The sequence below is a fragment of the Myotis lucifugus genome, unplaced genomic scaffold (genome assembly GCF_000147115.1).
Source record: "Myotis lucifugus unplaced genomic scaffold, Myoluc2.0 scaffold_227, whole genome shotgun sequence".
Lineage (NCBI taxonomy): Eukaryota > Metazoa > Chordata > Mammalia > Chiroptera > Vespertilionidae > Myotis > Myotis lucifugus.
Genome location: NW_005871275.1, coordinates 725,072 through 744,727, shown reverse-complemented (window position 1 = coordinate 744,727; position 19,656 = coordinate 725,072). Strand labels below are relative to the sequence as shown.

Below are 19,656 nucleotides of genomic sequence, written 5' to 3'. Positions count from 1 at the left end.
GTTTCTCTTGAGATTATCGTGCTTTCTTTGATTACAAAATCCACATTATTAACCGGTACACCTGGTAAGGTAGTGGGGAACAATCAGAACAGCAAAAGGAAAAAAGAATGTTAAAAAATGAGGAAGGTTAAGAGGCCTCTGGGACACCATTAAGCATACCAAAATTTGCCTATAGTAGTACCAGAAGGAAAGGACAGAGAGCCAGGGTTTTGAAAATCTATTTGATGAAATAATGACTGAAAATTTCCATAACCTGGTAAAGAAAATAGACACACATCCCAGGAAATGCAGAGTCACCAACAAGGTGAACCCAAAGTGATCCACACCAAGACTAGCATAATTAAAATACCAAAGGTTAAAGACAAACCTTTATTTTTAATCCTCACCTGAGGACAAGTTTGTATTGATTTGAGAGAGAAAGGAAGGGGCAGGGAGAGAGAGAAACATTGATGTGAGAAACATTGATTGGTTACCTCCTGTATACATTCCAACTTGGAATCAAACCCGCAACCTAGGTACGTCCCTGACAGGGAATCAAACCTACAACCTTTGGTGTACAACATGATGCTCCAGCCAACTGAGACACCTGGCCAGTGTGGCTCAGTTGGTGAGCATTGCCCTATGCACCAAGAGGTCGCTGGTTCAATTTCCAGTCAGGGCATTGCCTGGTTATGGACTCGATCCCCAGTAGCGGGTGTGAAGGAGGCAGCTGATTGATGTTTCTCTCATCAATGTTTCCATCTCACTCCCTCTCCCTGCTTCTCTCTCTAAAGTCATACTAAAAACATTTTCAAAAGAAAAAGCAGTAAGAGAAAAGCAGTTAGTTACCTATAAGACAGCACCCATAAGACTGTCAGTTGATATTTCAACAGAAACTTTGCACACTAGAAAATGGTTGCCATGAAATATTTAAAGTGATGAAAAGCAAGGACCTACAACCATGATTACTCTACCCAGCAAGGATTTAAGATTGAAGGAGAGATAAAGAGCTTCCTAGACAAGAAAACAGTATTACAAAAATGTTAAAGGGAATTCTTTCAGAAGAAGAAGAGCCCAGCTAGTGTAGCTCAGTGGTTGAACATTGACCTATGATCTAGGAGATTACTGGTTCAATTCCAGGTCAGGTTATGTGCCTGGGTTGTGGGTTTGAACCCCAGTAGACGCCGTGCAGGAGGCAGCTGTTTGATGATTCTCTCTCATCATCAGTGTTTCTATCTCTCTCTTCCTCTCCCTTCCTCTCTCTGAAATCAATAAAAACATTTTTTTTTTAAAAAAGAAGAAAATATATAAATAAGGAACTGACAACTACATACCTGTTAGTAATCACCTTAAATGTGAATGGATTAGATGTTCCCATCAAAAGACATAGGATAATTGACTGGATAAGAAAACAAGACCTATACATATGCTGTCTACAAGAGACCTATTTCAGATTGAAAGACACACACAGACTGAAAGTTAAGGAATGGGAAAAGATATTTCATGCAAATAGAAACAAACAACAAAAAAGCTAGGGTAGCAATACTTACACAAAATAGGCTTTAAAACAAAGGCTGTAACAAGAGACAGAGAATGAAGCTACATGATAATATAGGGATAAATCCCTTATAAACATAAACATTTACCCAACCTAGGCGTACCTAAATTCATAAAGTAAATATTGACAGACTTAAAGGGATATGTCAACAGTAATACAATAATTGCAGGGGACTTTAACACCCTGTTGACATCAAAGGATAGAACATCCAGGCAGATAAGCAACAAGGAAACGGCAGCCTTAAGTGATATATTAGACAATATGTATTTAATTGATATTTTAATAGCACTTTACACCAAAGCATTAGAATATACATTCTTTTCAAGTGCACATGGAACATTTTCTAGTATAGACTACAAAACTATCTCTATAAATTTAAGAAGGTTGAAATTATATCAAGCATCTTCTTCAACCACAATTAGAAATCAGTTACAAGAAGAAAATGAAAACACACAAATACTTGGAGGCTAAGTAACATGCTACTAAATAATGAATGGGTTAACAGTGAGATCAAGGAAGAAATCGATGAGGTCAAGGAAGAAATCCAAAGAGACAAAAATAAAACACAACCCAAAATCTATGAGGAACAATGAAAGCAATTATAAGAGCGAAATTAATAGCATTACAATCCTACCTTAAGAAACAAGAAAAATCTCAAACAACCTAACTTTACACTTAAAGGAACTAGAAACAAAGGCCAAAATTAGTAGAAGGAAATATCAGAGTGTGAATAAATGAAATAGAGTCTAAAAATTACAAAAGATCAATGAAACTGAGAGCTGGTTCTTTGAAAAGATAAAATTAATAAACCTTTAACCAAACTCATCAAGAAAAAAGAGAGAGAGAGAACACACAAATAATGTCAGAAACGAAAGAGGAGAAGTGAATACTGAAACAAATACAAAGGGTTATAAGAAATACTTTGAATAGTTATAGGCCAACAAATTGGACAATCTGGAAGAAATGGATAAATTCTGGAAACGTACACTCTTCCAAACTGAATCAAGAAGAAACAGAAAATCTGAATAGACTGGTAATTGACGAAATAAAAAATTCCCAGTAAACAAAAGTTCTGAACCAGATGGCTTCACAGGTGAATTTTACCAAACATTCAAAGAAGAATTAATATCTGTCCTTAAACTGTTTCAAAAAAATGCAAGAGGAGGGATGGCTCCTAAGGTCATATTTTTAGGTGTATAAACTATTAACATACAAGGCCTATAGATTTATTTCTTCTTGGACACACCCACAGTGCAACCCCAGCATCCCATGGCCTTGGTGTGCTGGCTTTGAACATGAAGACCACAGAAGTGGTGCAGCCTTATGTGGGCCTGAATTTTCTTCAGCTGCTCCAGGTCTTCATGAAGTTTGTTGTCCAGACCATTGGCAAAGACTTGGCTTTATTATCTGTCCTTCACATCCTTCTGTCCAAGAACCAGTCTAGAATCTGGTACTGGTGTGGATTCTGTGGATAATGGTGATCACACATTCCTTCTCATCCTCTCTGAGCTTTCCTGCCCTGTTGGTGAGATTGATGTCTGCTTTCCTCAACACCACATGAGCATATCTTTGCCCCATATCCTTAATTTCAGTGATGATAAAGTCCGTTTTCCTTTGGCCATCAATATTGGTGTTGAATACTCACAAAATGTGCTGGAACTTCTCAGGAATCACGAGAGACATGGCGGCAGCAGCATGTTAGGCTCCTGTGAAGGAGTACCCTGATTCTAAAACCTGACAAAGACATTACAAAAAAAGAAAATTATAGGCCAATCTCTCTGATGAACACGGATGCAAATATTCTCCACAAAATATTAACAAACCAAACCCAGAAATACATTAAGAGGATCCTACACTGTAATCTAGGGAAATTTATTCCTGGGATGCAAAGTTGGTTTAATATCCACAAATTAATTAAGGTGATACACTACATAAACAAATGATGAAAATCATATGATCATATCAGTAGATGCAGAAAAAGCATTTGACAGTATCCAGTGTCCATTTATGATAAAAACTCTCACAAAATGTAACAGAGGGAAGATACCTCAACATAATAAAGGCCTTTTATGACAAACTCAGAGCTAACTTCATACTCAGTAGGGAAAAGCTAAAAGCATTTTCCTTAAGATTAAAAACAAGGATGCTTACTTATGCCACTTTTATTTAACATAATACTAGAAGTCTTAGCCACAGCCATTAGACAAGAAAAGTATATAAGGACATCCATATTGGTAAGGAAGAAGTTAAACTGTCATAATTTGCCGATGACTTGATACTATATAGAGAGAAGTCTAAAGATTCCTCTCAAAAGCAACTAGAACTGATAAATGAATTCCGTAAACTAGCAGAATACAAAACTAATATATAGAAATTGGTCACATTTTTATGCACCTATAATGAACTATCAGAGAAATTAAGAAAACAGTCATATATAATACAATGGCATTTTTCATAGAACTAAAACAAATAATTCTAAAATTTATATGGAACCACAAAAGACTGAATAGCCAAAGCAATCTTTAGAAAGAAGAACAAAGTTGGAGGTATCATGCTACCTTGTACCAAATTGTACTATAAGGCTAAAGTATTTAAAATGGTATGCAAACAGACACATACGTAGATCAACGGAACAGAATAGAGAGCCCAGAAATAAACCCATACCTGTATGGTCAATTAATCTATGACAAAGGAGGCCAGAACATACAGGAAGAGGGGGGCAAAAGTAGGTCTCTGCTAAAGTGTGCTTGAGTATAGCAAGTATGCTACAAGAATGTGTCAATAATGAAGATAGGCAATTTGAGCACTTAGGAGATTGTACCTAAGTACACTGTGCCATTGTGACATTATTTTTAGTAATAAAGCTATTGTAATAATAACATGCATGTCTTTATCCATATAAACAACTGTAACCCTACTTTTGTCAACCCTGTACAGTGGGGTAAAGACATCTATTCAATAAATGGTGTTGGGATAACTGGACAGATACATGCAAAGAAATGAAACTAGACCACCTTCTTATACCATATACGAGAGTAAACTCAAAATGGATTAAAGAATCAAATGTAAGACTTGAAACCATAAAACTCCTAGAAGAAAACACAGGCAGTAAACTCTCTGACATTACTCTTAGTAATATTTTTGTTCATATAGTTTCTTGGGCAAGAGAAACAAACAAAAAAATAACCAAATGAGACTACATCAAGCTGAAATGTTTTTGCACAGCAAAAGAAACCATCAACAAAGTGAAAAGACATCCAATTGATTGGGAGGAGATATTGGCCAATGATACATCTGCTAATGGGTTAATATTCAAATTTCATAAAGACATACAAATCAACAACAACAAAAAACATGCCAGAGGACTTGAATAGATATTCTTCAAAGAGAACATACAGATAGGCAATGGACATATGGAAAGATGTTGAACATCACTAATCATCAGAGAAATGTAAATTAATACCACATTCAGATATTATCTCACACCTGTCAGAATGACTAACATGAATAAATCAACATAACAACAAGTATTAGCAAGAATGTAGGAAAGGGGAACCCTTATATATTGTTGTTGGGATTGCAAATTTGTGCAGCCACTATGGAAAACTTTATGGAGGCACCTCAAAAAATTAAAAATAGAACTACTTGGGTGTCTGTCTAAAGAAGAAATCTAAAACACTAATTAGAAAAGATATATGCATCTCTTGTGTTCATTTACAATAGCCAAGATATGGAAGCAACCTAAGTTCTCATCAATAGATGATTGGATAAAGATGAAGTGGTACATATATACAATGGAATATTACTCGGCCATAAAAAAGAATGAAATCTTACCATTTGCAGTAACATGGATGGACCTAGAAGGTATTATACTAAGTAAAATAAGTCAGACAGAGAAAGACAAATCTCATATGATTTTATTTTTATGTGGAATCTAAACAATATAAATGGACAAACTGACTGATAGATGGAGAACAAACTGATGGTCGCAATATGGGATGGGGGAGGGGCTGGGTGAAAAATGAGAAGGGAGTAAGAAGTACAATTGGTAGTTACAAAATAGTCAAGAGATTTAAAGTAGAGCCTAGGGAATATAGGCAATAATATTGTAATAACTATGTATCATGCCAGATGGGTACTAGATTTATGAGGGGGATCACTTTATAAATTATGTAAATGTCTAACAACTTTCTGTACACCTGAAACTAATATAAAATAACTAGAGGCCCGGTGCACAAAATTCGTGCACTCGGGGGGGGGGGTCCCTCAGTTTGGGAGCTCTTTGGGGGATGTCCGACTGACAGCTTAGTCCCGCTCCCCAGGAGCGGGCCTAAGCCGGCAGTCGGACATCCTTAGTCTGCGCGGAGGTGGGAGAGGCTCCTGCCACTGCCACTGTGCTCACCAGCCATCAGCCAGCTCAGGCTTCTGGCTGAGCAGTGCTAACCCTATGGGAGTGCACTGACCACCAGGGGGCAGCTCCTGCATTGAGCGTCTGCCCCCTAGTGGTTAGTGCACGTCATAGCGACCAGTGGTTCCACCATCCAGTCGATTTGCATATTAGCCTTTTATTATATAGGATAATAAAGGTAAACTAGAAATGAAAAAATAAATATTAAAAAATGTTTTTAAAAAGAGTGATTGCTTCTTTGTTACAGAGATGACACCTAAAAATGTATATGTACCTTGACTTTTGTAATGAGCTGTCAGCAAGAACTTTGATTTGATTTGATTTAACCCTTTTTATAGTGATACTTGTTTAGTGAGATGATTACCTGCATGGTTTTTGTATTTATTTATTTAATTTTTTTATTGATTTCAGAGAGGAAGGGAGGGGAAGAGAGATAGAAACATCAATGATGAAAGAGAATCATTGATCAGCTGCCTCCTGCACGCACCCCCACCAGGGATCAAGCCCGCAACCCAGGCATGTGCCCTTGACCCAAAATGAATCTGGGACCCTTCATTGCGAAGGCCAACACTCTATCCACTAAGCCAAACTAGCTAGGACTATATTTATTTTTATGGTGTTTTCTGACAAAGTAGTGTCTCTCCCTCCATTAAAATCTGATAAAAATAGCAATTTAGGAGCAAGCATAAGAAAATGGATTGCTATAAAAAAAAAACACCTGTAACATCATCTTAGCTGGAGTATTTTTTACTTTGACCCTAGGGGCCTTAGATTTTCCTTCTTTCTTTCTTAAAATATTTATCTGTGGAATAATAGGATTTTCACTTTTTGTTATGAAAATGGTTAAATTGTAGAACACTTTATAATAGATATTCATTGAAAACCTAGAAGATAGACAAGCAAGAGTAATAAAAAATAATGTGTAATAGCTTTTACTACATAAACTATAGCTCACATCCATAGTTCCTATCCCCATTCATAATTGTTTAACAACATCCTAATCTACAGTGAAATTGATGATGCTTTTTTAAGGACTTCCTGTAATCCTTCTTCACCCTCTAATTTTATTAATTTTTTTGTTAATCCTCATCTGAGAATATTTTTCCATTTATTTTTAGAGAGTGGAAATGGGGGTGGGGGGAGAGACCCGCATGCACCCCAACCGAGGCCAAGGATTGAACCTGCCACCCAGGTGTGAGCCCTTGAGCTGGAATCAAACCCACGACCCTTCAGAGCTAGGGCCAGAATTCTAACCATTGACCCACATTGGCTAGGGCGTCCTGTTTCTTACTTTTTATACTGTCTCCTTGAAGGTACTTCAGCATGCAAAGCTTTCATTTAAAGTTTGGGAGCTACATCTTTGTTTTCAGCACTATTGCATGCATATCGTTTGTAGTCATACGGATCAAACTTTTGCCTAGATCACGAAATAAAGGGCAGAAAGAACTACCAAAGTTGAGAAAAACAATTCATTTTGCAGAACACATTCAGTTTAGTGTGGGTCTAGAGAGCATGTGTGCAGTGTGTGCCATTGACTCCGCCAAGTTGTGAGGCTCCACTGGCCGTGTTTGCTCTCCATCAGGGGGCATCATAGCACAGCATGTGGAAAATAGGTGTTAACTATGGGTTTTTTTGTAAATTCATATTTTTTTTTTAGCAAGAAAAATATTTCAGAAAACATAAGAAAAACAAGTTCTGCTTTGAAGAATGGTACTAATAAGATGAGTATGTGTTAAAATCTCTGTGAGGTGAACAATAAAGATTTAATTAAAAAAAAAATCTCTGTGAGGCCTCTGCTTTTTGTTATTATTAATCCTCACCCAAGGGTTTTTGGGGGTTTTTTTCATTGATTTTTAGAGAGAGTGTTACGGGGATGGGAGCCAGAGAGAGAAACATCCATGTGAGAGACACATAGACTGGTGGCCTCCATGCTCCAGACCAGTGCCCAGAATCGAACCTGCAACCCTTCAATCTATGGGCTGACACTCTATCCACTAAGCCAAACCGACTAGGGCAGGCACCTGCTTTTTTGATGTGTGTATGGGGGGCAGGGGTACATTAGTTGCAGTCATTTTCTTTTACTGAGTTAGAGTTAAAGTTTATTACTATATAGTGTAGTGATATTAGGCTAATAAACAGGCAACATTTCTTAGAAATTTATGTCCCAGTCCTGGTATTTGTGTACAAGGACAACTTAAAATAGCTATTTAGGCACTGGCTGCCTCTTGGTATACACTGAGTGTCCAGGTTATTATGACCACCTGACGTTTGTAGGCAAATTAGCTATAATTTCACACTGAAGTTGCTAGAGGGCCAGACCATTATAAATAGGGAAGCAGGTTGTTTACCACGACAGAAGTGATTTTTCTCTGAAGATATGGGTAAACAATGCAATTTAACAGCCTTTGAACATGGAATATATATTATTATGAGTGGCCAGATTATTCTGACCACCCATCAGTACTTCGTTGGGCCACCTTTTGCCTTCAATACTACGGCGATTCTTCTTGACATTGACTCCACAAGATGTTGAAAGGTAATGCGAGGAATCTGACACCATGCCTGATTAATAGCACTGTCCAGTTCTGTGAGATTTGATGGTTGTGGAACCAGCTGCCTGATGGCTCTTAACTTTGTCCCACAAATGCTCAATTGGATTGAGATCTGGTGATTGTGGGGCCCACCTAAGCAAGGTAAAGTCTCCCTCAAGTTCTTGAAACCACTCCTGCACAATATGAGCACCATGGCATGGCGCATTGTCTTGTTGGAAGAAGCCATCTCCATTGGGATACGCCATCAACATGATAGGATGAACTTGATCAGCAACGATTCTTAGGTATGTTGTGCTATTCAGACGTTGTTCTACATGAATTAAAGGGCCCAAATCATGCCAGGAAAACATGCCCCAAACCGTAACACTGCCCCCACCAGCTTAAAGGGTTGTACTCATGCATGTGGGGTGCATGATTTCATGCTGTTTCCGCCAAATTCTCACTCTGCCATCTACATGATGCAACTGGAAACGTGATTCATCGGACCACATGGGACTTTTTTCCAATCCTCGACTGTCCAATCCTTGTGTTCCTGTGTGAATTAGAGACATTTTATCTTGGTAACTGCAAACAGCAAAGGTGTTTGAACAGGCCTTTGGCTTCCATATCCTATACTATGCAGTGTACAGCTAATTTGCCTATAAACGTCAGGTGGTAATAATCTGGCCACTCACATTTAAATATATCCCACGTTCAAAGGCTGTTAAATCGCGTTGTTTACCCATATCTTCAGAAAAAAATCACTTCTACTGTCGTGGTAAACAACCTGCTTCCCTATTTATAATGGTCTGGCCCTCTAGCACAGCGGTTCTCAACCTGTGGGTCGCGACCCCTTTGGGGGTCGAACGACCCTTTCACAGGGGTCGCCTAAGACCATCGGAAAACACATATATAATTACATATTGTTTTTGTGATTAATCACTATGCTTTAATTATGTTCAATTTGTAACAATGAAATTGGGGGTCACCACAACATGAGGAACTGTATTAAAGGGTCGCAGCATTAGGAAGGTTGAGAACCACTGCTTTAGCAACTTCAGCATGAAATTATAGCTAATTTGCCTACAAATGTCAGGTGGTCATAATAATCTGGCCACTCAGGGTATATGAACAGGTAAGGGACAATGCATAAGAAGAGAGATCTGGCTTTGAAGCTATTCACCTGTTCAAGCACTGCTGGTGGCGTCTGGAAGCCTCTGTGGTTAGTAATTTTTCTTTGTCATCACCAGATAGCTGGCAGTTTAACTAATTGGGAAATCACCTACTGAGTTCTGTAATGCATTGATTACATTAGGCATACTCTATTAGAAATGGGCACAATATATTCAAGTAGTGACTTACTCATTTCTAGGACAGTCATCTTGCTTTTACAGGCTAATTCAGATGTTGTAATTGTACCAAGGTGTGTTTTTGGTTTTTATTTTAAGGGGTGGCATCATTTGCTATTCTTTCTGTAGAACTTAATTGAAAGACCTTAACTACAATTTCAAAATGGAAAGGTGGAATTTTAGCTAATGTTGGGAAAGGTGATAATATTCTTTGAGTATAGAAAATAGGAATTATATTTTAAAGGTAGACTTTAACGGTATTCTGCTTAACAAATGTCTTTCAGTTCATATTATGGATCCTAAATTATATATTGTTAAGTGAGCCATAAATTGTCGATATTATCAAGTAGTAAGAGATGACCAGAAAGAAAATTTAGTACTTTGCACTAGTTTTCTATGTAACAGTGCTAATATTTGCCAGCATAATTTTTTATAAGACACTAAATGAAAGTATAGTTTCAATCATATGACTTCTAGAAAGTAGTAAAAAGTTTATATAAAAGTTATACATAAAATCTATACTAATAAAAGGGTAATATGCTAATTAGACTAGGAGACCATCTGGACGTCCTTCTGGACAAAGTCATGGTAGTGGGGCCGAGGCAGAGGTGGTTAGCGGTGATCAGGCCAGCAGGGGGGCGGGGGGGGTAATTGGGGGCGATTAGGCTGGCAGGCAGAGTAGTTAGGGGCGATCAGACAGGCAGGCAGGTGAGTGGTTAGGAGCCAGCGGTCCCAGATTGCGAGAGGGATCCCAGATTGGAGAGGGTGCAGGCCGGGCAGAGGGACACCCCCCCCCCCTTCCCCATGCACGAATTTCGTGCACTGGGCCACTAGTGTATTTATAATATTGTAGTTTTCCTTAATGCCCTATATTTTATGTAACACAGTTATTCTTGAGCTATAATAATCTTCTTATAAATAGTTGCAACTCACAAGTAATTAAAATGTTAAGTGATTACATATAATGACTAAGATTTAAAAGGCTGGCAACATTAAATATTGGCAAGGATACAAAGCCACCAGAACTCAGATATTCTTGGTGGAAACATCAAATGGTACAACCACGTTGGGAAAGGTCTGGCAGTTAAAAAAAAAAAAGTTAAGTATATACCTAACCTGTGGCCCAACCTTCCTACTCTTAGATATTCACTTAAGAGAAATGATAACATATGTTTATTGAAAGAATGTTTATATAAGCTTTTATTCATAATTTTCAAAGGCTGAAAACAGCCCAGTTGTCCATCAGTAAGAAGCAGGATACAATGGGATATTGCTGAGCAATGGAAAGAAACAGACTACTTGTATATATCACAGCATGGATGAATCTCAAAACATGCTAAGTAAAAGACGCCTTAACCAAAAGAGCTCATACTTGTTGTTTTCATGAATATGATATTCTAGAATTGACAAAAGTAATCTATGATGGAAAAAAATCAGAATATTGATTAGAGGGGAGGTAAGGGAACTTTCTGGAGTGATGGTTATGTTCTATATCTTAATAGAGATACATAGGTATATGCATTTGTCAAAAACTCAGTGAATACAAACTTAAGAAAAATGTAAACAAATATTGAACTTTAGTTAATGATATACATGCTATAATATTTAAAGAGAAGTATACTGACTTGTGCAAAAATGTACTTTGTAGTGCCTAAAAAAACAAAATGGCTAGAAAAATGGGTAGATCTGTGATAAAGCAAGTATATAAAATGTTAATGGTAGGCTTGTGAAATACAAGCATTTGCTGTAAAATGCTAAGCTTTGAAAAAATAAAATAAATTATTGGAAAAATATTAATTTATAATGGAATTGTTTGTGCATGATGTATTCTTACAAACTCTATTTTGTTTCTCTTTGCTGCAGTGATCTTTTTCCTAATTTCATATGTGAACTTCTGGCTGTCTGAGAATTTATCTTTACTGTTAATTATACTAAACTAGTAGCCCTGCGCATGGTAGCTTGCTGCCACTTGCCTCAGCTGGCCACCCCGCCCACTGCCACTGGTAGCTCTCTGCTGGTCGTAGCTGGCTGCACCGCCCTCCTGTAGCTCTCCGCTGCTTGTAGATCAGTTGTGACATTACAGAGTCCCAGCTAATTTGCATATTGCTCTTATTATATTAGATCATAGCCTTATTTGAAGAGTCCGATTGCAGAGAAATTTCATTCTAGCTCATTAGTACAGTTGCCTTTCTTTGCGGCTATCATCACAGTTTTCCTTTTTTTGTTTTTGTTTTTACAAAGAGTAGGACAGAATAGCAATGCTTTCAGAAAAATTGTTAAAAATCATGTGGTTTCTCTGTGATTGTATTGCATATTGCTTATAATAATGTCTTTTTGTTTCTTTATTGATGGGGAAGAGGAAGGGAATGGTAGGATTTTATCAGTTTCAGGACCACCAAACATGGACTTTGAAACTAGATGGACCAGAGTTTGACTCCCATTTTAGTCGCTTTCAGCCTACTTGTTTTAATCCCTCAGACCCTCATTTTCCTTATGTATAAAATGGTGATGGTAACTACTTCATAGGGTTTGTTGACGAGATTAAGTTAAGTAATGCTTGTAGACCAATTAGTGCCATGGTGTCTGGCATATAGTAATAGTGGATAAATAGAGTTAGGAGAGAATAGTTAAATCTCTGGAAATGAATTTTAAGACTCAGTTTGTTTGAGGAGGAAGTAAAGCAGTAAGGTAATATGCTTAGATGAAAATAGTCCGCATGCATGATCGATCCTGAATGGACACTTAGGACCAAGGACATCTATCGATTCCTCCCTAAAGATAGTGAATCAATAGGCTGCTAAAAATGAGCAATGTGCTAATGATTAACATTTAGAGTGGTGCTTGGGAATGAGAAGAAGTTAAAGTAGTAGACTTTTCTGAGTATGTGTGCATGGCATCCACTCACCTTACTTCCAGCTCCTAATTCCCTTCTTTTGGGATCCACTTTTTCTCTACTTTAGTCTATGTGCTTATGGGGGCATTGACTCAAGTAACCCAGGTCTAGCCCATTAAAGTATCACATGTCCCTGGCTACAGTGATTGGTTCAGGATGAGTACATGACCATCAGAGATAGGAAGGTGTCATTCTGAGGCTCTTGTTGGCATAATGTGGAAGCTGACTAAGGGCTATGACTTTGTGACCCTAAAATTGCTGGAAACTGGCTGCCAGGTACAGCCTGAACATGAGCCCAATCCAGAGGAAGCAGAGTTGGATGAAAGAATCCTAAGTCCAGTCACAACCATCTGGCTTTTTACTTAAGCCAGTTTTAGTCAGGCTTTCTATCATTTGCAGAAAGGATCTTCCACAACGGTGCTCACCTGTATGTATCTATCAGTAGCATTGCTTAAGGGCTTCTTTATTTCCTGAGTGATTCTACAGGCTGGTTGGTATGTCCCTATCACATATACTTTGCTTGTATAATAGTTGTATCTGATGGTTAGATTGTAAGTTCTTCGAAGGAAAAGACTATCTTACTCCTATTAAATATACTTTTTTTCCTCATATAGATATAAATGCCCATATTTGTGCTGTCCAGTAGCCACTGGTCTTTTGTGGTTCTTGAGAATTTAACATGTGGCTCATCCCAACTGAGATGTTTTGTAAGTATAAAATACACACTGATTTCAAAGATTTTAATTACAATGTGAGATACCCCATTAATAATTTTAAAATATTGACTACATGGTGATATGATAATAATTTTGGATACATTTGATTAAATAAAATGTTATTAAAATGAATATTACCTGTTTTTTTTTCTTTTCTTAATGTGGTTTCTAGATCCTGCACATTATATTTCCTTTAGACAGTGCTGATCTAGACCCTTGATCCCTCCTTTTTTTCTCTCCTGTCAACCAGACCCTCCTGTCTCAACCTAGAGAGGCAGTCTTTATGATATAGGGCTCATGTACTCAAGGCTTGGAGTCAGAGACCAGCCTAAATTCTTTCTCTCCTTTAGATATGCTGAGTGCTTTATTAGTAATTTAGAATTAAGGATTTACTTAAAACTATTATCTATCATTTCATACTTGCTAGGCAGTGTGCTTGGTGCTAAGTCTATAATGTTGAGCAGAGCACAGGCCCGGCACTTACAGAGATTCCAATCTAGTAGAGAAGACAAATATTGAGTAATCATGTAAGTAAATAATTGTTGTGGTAAGTACTACGAGGGAAAGACATAGATGTTATAAGACCATATAAGAAGGGACCTGTCCTAGTCTTGAGTGCTAGCATGGAAGGTTTTTGTTTTGTTATGTTTAAGAAATCAGAATTTGAAAGATGAGGAAAAAGTTACCTAGGAGAGGGTAGTGGGAAAGAATATTCCATGCAGATGGAATATTTGCAAAGGTCTTGAGTCAAAACAGATAGCTTGACCCTTTCAAGGAACCAATAGAAAATCTGTGGAGTGGAAAAGTGAAGTCATGAGGACTGTTGTAAGAAAAAAAAAGTTCAAGAGTTAAGTCAGAACAAAATTGTGCAGAGGAAAATTGGTAGGACTTCGTAATAGATTAGATATGGAAGGTGAGCAGGAGGGTAGTATCAAAAATTACTTGAGTTTCTGGCTTATGTGCCTATATGGGGAGTGCTAGTGATGCCATTCACTGCAGGAGGACCACATTTTGGTGGAGATGATCTTGGGTTTGATTTTGGAAATGTTATGGTACTTTTGAAACAATCAGTATGTATTTTGTTTTATCAAGCTATGAAGGAAGATTCCCCCCCAAAAATAGTTTTACATTTGCATCTCTTATATTATCTCAATCTTGTAATTATAATTTAGGAATCTCTTTGATCCTTATCTGCCTGATAATCATTCTGATCCTGTTTCTTTGGCAAAAGATTTAGGTTGGTAAGTTTAAGATCAAGATGAATGTATTATATGTTACTCTTGCTGTATTTAAAAATCCACATTGAATGTTTATTTTTACAAAAATACAATTCGGAACCTGAAATGGATAAGTATTGATGTTTACTGGTCCTTATCCCTTCTCTCACTCTATACTATCTCCCTAGATGACCTACTTTTCTTTCTTTTTTTTTTTAGGGCCTTCCGGTAAAAGCCGGAAGACCTGCTGGACAAATTCAAAAAGAGCTGTAAGCACTCATACTTACTTTTCATATCCTCAGTTGTCTTCTTATACTAATAGCTCCCAGACATACATTCCAAGTCCAGACCTGTCGTCTCGTCACCAGATTTGGGTATCCTAATTTAGATAAATGTCTCTGACAGGCATATCACATTCAATATGTCCAAACTCCAACTCTTTTTCCCTCTTGCACCAATCCCTAGAGAGGAGCACTACTGACTATTTTATAAGCCTCAATAGCCTGGGGAGTCTTTCTCACCCTCACTTCCCACACAATATTCAATCCATCTATTTAACCTTTGAAATCTCAACTCTCTTTTTGTACACTACCACTGTCCTAGTTCAAGTTATCTTTTCTTCTTGGACTACTGCAATGGCCTTTTAACTGGACTTCCCCCATTCATTCAAACTTCTCTTAATTCTCATTTTATAAATAAAGGCCCGATGCACAAAATTCATGCAAGGGGCTTGGCCCTCTCAGCCCCTCGCAGCCTCGGCCGGCCCTCGCAGCCCCGGCTTTGTCCAGACAGTTGTCCAGACAGTTGTTCTGCTGTTCGGTCTAATTAGCATATTAGCTCTTTATTATATAGGATATATTCAGAATAAGTTTTGAAATATAGATCTCATCTTGCCATTCTTCTTAAAATCCTCTGATAACTTTTTACATTTATAGACTAAAGACCCAAATCCTTAACGTTGCCCATAGTGCTTTGTGAATTAATATTTTTTTCCTTTTTTAAAAATTAAATTTATTGGGGTGACATTGGTTCACAGAAACATACAGGTTTCAAGTGTACAAATCAATAAAACATCATCTGCACACTGCATTGTACTCCCACTGTCCAAGCAAAGTCTCTTTCTGTCCCCATTTTCCCCTCTTTGCCCACCTTCACCTATCTCCCACTCCCCTTTCCCTCTGGCTATCACCACACTGTTGTTGGTGTTTATGTGTTTGCTTAATCTCTTCATCTTCTTTCATCCAGTCCCCAAATCCCCTCTCCCTTCTGACAGCTGTCAGTCTGTTCCATGTACCCATGCCTCTGGTTCTATATGGTATTTGTCTCTCTCTGACTGGCTTATTTCACTTAGCATAATAATTTCCAGGTCCATCCATGCTATTGCAAAAGTTAAGATTGCCTTTTTTTTTTAGAATAGAATAATAGTAGTATTCTATTATGTAAATGTGCCACAGTTTTTTTATCCTCTCATCTACTGATGGACACTTTTGCTGTTTCCAGATTTTGGCTTTTGTAAATCTTCAATGAACATAGGTGTGCATATATTCTTTTGAATTATTGTTTTGGTTCTTTGGATATATTCCCAGAAGTGGAGTCACAGGGTCAAAAGGCAGTTATATTTTAATTTTCTGAGGAAACTCCATACTGTTTTCCACAGTGGCTGCACCAATCTGCATTCTCACCAGCAGTGCACGAGTGTTCCCTTTTCTCCATATCCTCTCCAGCACTTATTATTTGTTGATTTATTGATGATAGCCATTCTGACAAGCATGAGGTGATATCTCATTGTAGTTTTAATTTTCATCTCTTTGATCACCATTGATGTTGAGCATTTTTTCAAATGACCATTGGCCATCAGTATGTCCTCTTTGTAGAAGTGTCCTTTGCCCTTTTTTTAATTGGGTTTTTTGTCTTTTGGTATTGAGTAGTATACATTCTTTATATATTTTGGAACTTGACCCCTTATTAGATCTATCATTGGCAAATATGTTCCCTTTTTATTTTATTGATGGTTTCTCTTGCTATGCAGAAGCTTTTTAGTTTCATGCAGTCCCATTTGTTTATTTTTTCCTTTGCTTCCCTTGCCTAAGGAAATATATCTACAAAAATATTGCTATGAGAAATGTCTGAAATTTTAACTGTCTCTGTTTTCTTCTACGATTTTTCTGGTTTAGCGACTTAAGTCTTTAAAACTACATGTATATATACTTTTAAAAGTATATACATATATATTTTTTTAAAGTATAATTCTCGAATCAGATTGCCTGATTCGAATCATAGTTCCATCAATTACTAGCTTTGGGATCTTGAACAAGTTACCTAATGTTCTTTCAGTTTCCTCATCTGAAAAATGGGGATAATATCAAACTCAGGGTTATCATGAGGAGTATAGTACTCGGGTTACGTCGGAGTTCGTTCATACGGCGCGACGTAACGCGATTTTCTCTGTAAGTTGGAACCCACCTACATAAGCACCTATGTCGCTCACATGGAGCACATACACAGCAGTAAGGAAGTGAAACAGTAAAAAAAATTTAAAGAAAGATAACAATTCCTGACCTTTACTTGAGGTAAATAAATAATAAAAAACATAAAGCACATATATAAATATGTCAAAATGATGGAACTTTTTTTTTTATAAATAAATGGGAGATGGCAATGTAACCACATATGTCGAGTCTGACGTAACCCAAGGACTGTCTACAAATCTGTTAATTCCCCATCTCAGTTAATATTTTGCTTGACACATAGTAAAAACTCAATCTATAATAATAAAAGTGTAATATGCTAATTAGACCAGACATCCTTCCGGATGACCTTCCAGACAAAGCCGGGGCTGCGAGGGAATCCGGGGTCCCGGGTGCCTGCCGACAACCGGAGGGTAGCCTGGGTCTCGGGTGCCTGCCAGCGGTTGGAGGAAGCCCGGGTCCTGGCAGCCTGGGGAGGGAAGCCCTACTCTTGCATGAATTTCATGCATTGGACCTCTAGTAAATAAATACTAGCTATTATAATTATCTCCTCTAATTTATTCCCTTTAGACATCAAAATTACCCTCATGAGTAAATCCCTGTTAGTTTAGACTAGCGTTTATCTCTTTTTGACACCACTCTTATCCCTTATCCCCTTTTGTCTAACAACAAAAACCCTAATATTTTGTCTTTACCGCATGTGCTTGTTGTGTTCACTTGCTCTCATTTTAGTTGCCTACCTCTCAGTCTTTTCTGGCTACCCTGTGTATTTATGATATTGGGCATTGTCTTTTTATTTTAAATAATGGTGAGACTCCCCTCCTCCATGTTCCCTCCACCCCACTTCGCTGACATGTTTCAGCTGGAAGAAACTTTATGGATTATCTAGCCCAGTTAGTCCAGTGCCCTAGTTGTTTAAAGTGGAAGGTTAGGACATGAGACTTCAACTCCTCCTAATGATGGACAATTTTTTGTAAATCTTGAAAGACATTTTATTTCTTGACTGAGTATAATGTTAAATGGAGTATTAAATTTTGGCATTTGGGAGATATCAGGAAATTCTTATGTATATAACGGAGAAACGAATCTTGAATTATAGGGAATACAGGTGCATTTTTTTAATGTCATCAGTTTTTTTTTTTTTATTATTATAGGTACATTTTGATGGGAAATATGAGGAAAGTTCACTTAAAGTCTTTTTTCTTTGCTATGTTTGTGCCTGTTTTGGTATGCTAACTTCTTCTCTTACCATCATGCATCTCTTTTTTAAAAATTTCTACATCTTAAAATGTTGCTCAAATTCATCCCTCCTTTGATTATTCCTACTCAGTACCATAGTTGAAGTTCTCATTACAATTCATCTTGACCATTGCAGTGACTTCCTGTTTTGCCTTCCTTCATTATTGCCATACCACACTCCCCTTACCTATGCTAAACCTTCTGCCAGAGTGGTCTTCCCTAACACAAAGACATATGCACATCATTTCTTGACTCAGAACTCTCTAGTGCAGTGGTTCTCAACCTTCTGGCCCTTTAAATACAGTTCCTCATGTTGTGACCCAACCATAAAATTATTTTCATTGCTACTTCATAACTGTAATGTTGCTACTGTTATGAATCGTAATGTAAATATCTGATATGCAGGATGGTCTTAGGCGACCCCTGTGAAAGGGTCATTTGACCACCAAAGGGGTCTCGACCCACAGGTTGAGAACCGTTGCTCTAGTGGCTTAGCCAATCCCACTAGCTTCCTGTCTCTACCACAGTCCATCCCTCAGAATCTCTCTCTGTTCATCCACCCCATGCATGCGCAAAATAGGACCCTTTAGTCTTAGGGACTTATTCACAGGTAGAATTCCACAGGCTGGTGAGTTCCTATCATGTAAAGAAATTTAGATACAACTGAATGAATTCTTTTTTTTTTTTAATTAAATCTTTATTGTTCAGATTATTACATTTGTTCCTCTCTTTTCCCCCCATAACTCCCCTCCTCCCAGTTCCCACCCCACCCTCCGCCCTCACTCCCCACCCACTGTCCTCATCCATAGGTGCACGATTTTTGTCCAGTCTCTTCCCGCATCTCCCACACCCCTTTCCCCCCCCCAAGAATAGTCAGTCCAATCCCTTTGTATGTCCCTGATTCTATTATAATCACCAGTTCATTCTGTACATCAGATTATTTATTCACTTGATTCTTAGATTCACTTGTTGATAGATGCGTATTTGTTGTTCATAATTTGTATCTTTACCTTTTTCTTCTTCTTCCTCTTCTTAAAGGATACCTTTCAGCATTTCATATAATACTGGGTTGGTGGTGATGAACTCCTTTAGCTTTTCCTTATCTGTGAAGCTCTTTATCTGACCTTCACTTCTGAATGATAGCTTTGCTAGATAAAGTAATCTTGGTTGTAGGTTCTTGGTATTCATCACTTTGAATATTTCTTGCCACTCCCTTCTGGCCTGCAAAGTTTCTGTTGAGAAATCAGCTGACAGTCGTATGGGTACTCCCTTGTAGGTGAGTGAGTTTCTTTCTCTTG

At 37.7% G+C, this 19,656-nt stretch overlaps 1 protein-coding gene, 1 non-coding gene and 1 pseudogene across 5 annotated transcripts in view; 1 reads left to right on the top strand and 2 right to left on the bottom strand.

Moving 5' to 3' along the window:
- Positions 1–2,763: 2,763 nt before the first annotated feature.
- On the bottom strand, positions 2,764–3,396 carry LOC102441143 (annotated as a pseudogene).
- Positions 3,397–13,332: 9,936 nt separating this feature from the next.
- LNX2 (ligand of numb-protein X 2) overlaps positions 13,333–19,656 on the top strand; it is a 56,392-nt gene continuing 50,068 nt past the window's right edge. For 3 of the 4 annotated variants that reach the window (XM_023762016.1, XM_023762015.1, XM_023762013.1), the window contains exons 1-2: positions 13,333–13,425; positions 14,871–14,920. The gene's annotated coding sequence lies outside the window, so the exon portion shown is untranslated. The remainder of the gene's footprint in view (positions 13,426–14,870; positions 14,921–19,656) is intronic. The other variant, XM_023762014.1, reaches the window with a different exon arrangement.
- LOC111827838 lies at positions 14,868–14,930 on the bottom strand. Its single transcript, XR_002831565.1, has one exon. It is a non-coding gene; the product is annotated as a U7 small nuclear RNA (small nuclear RNA).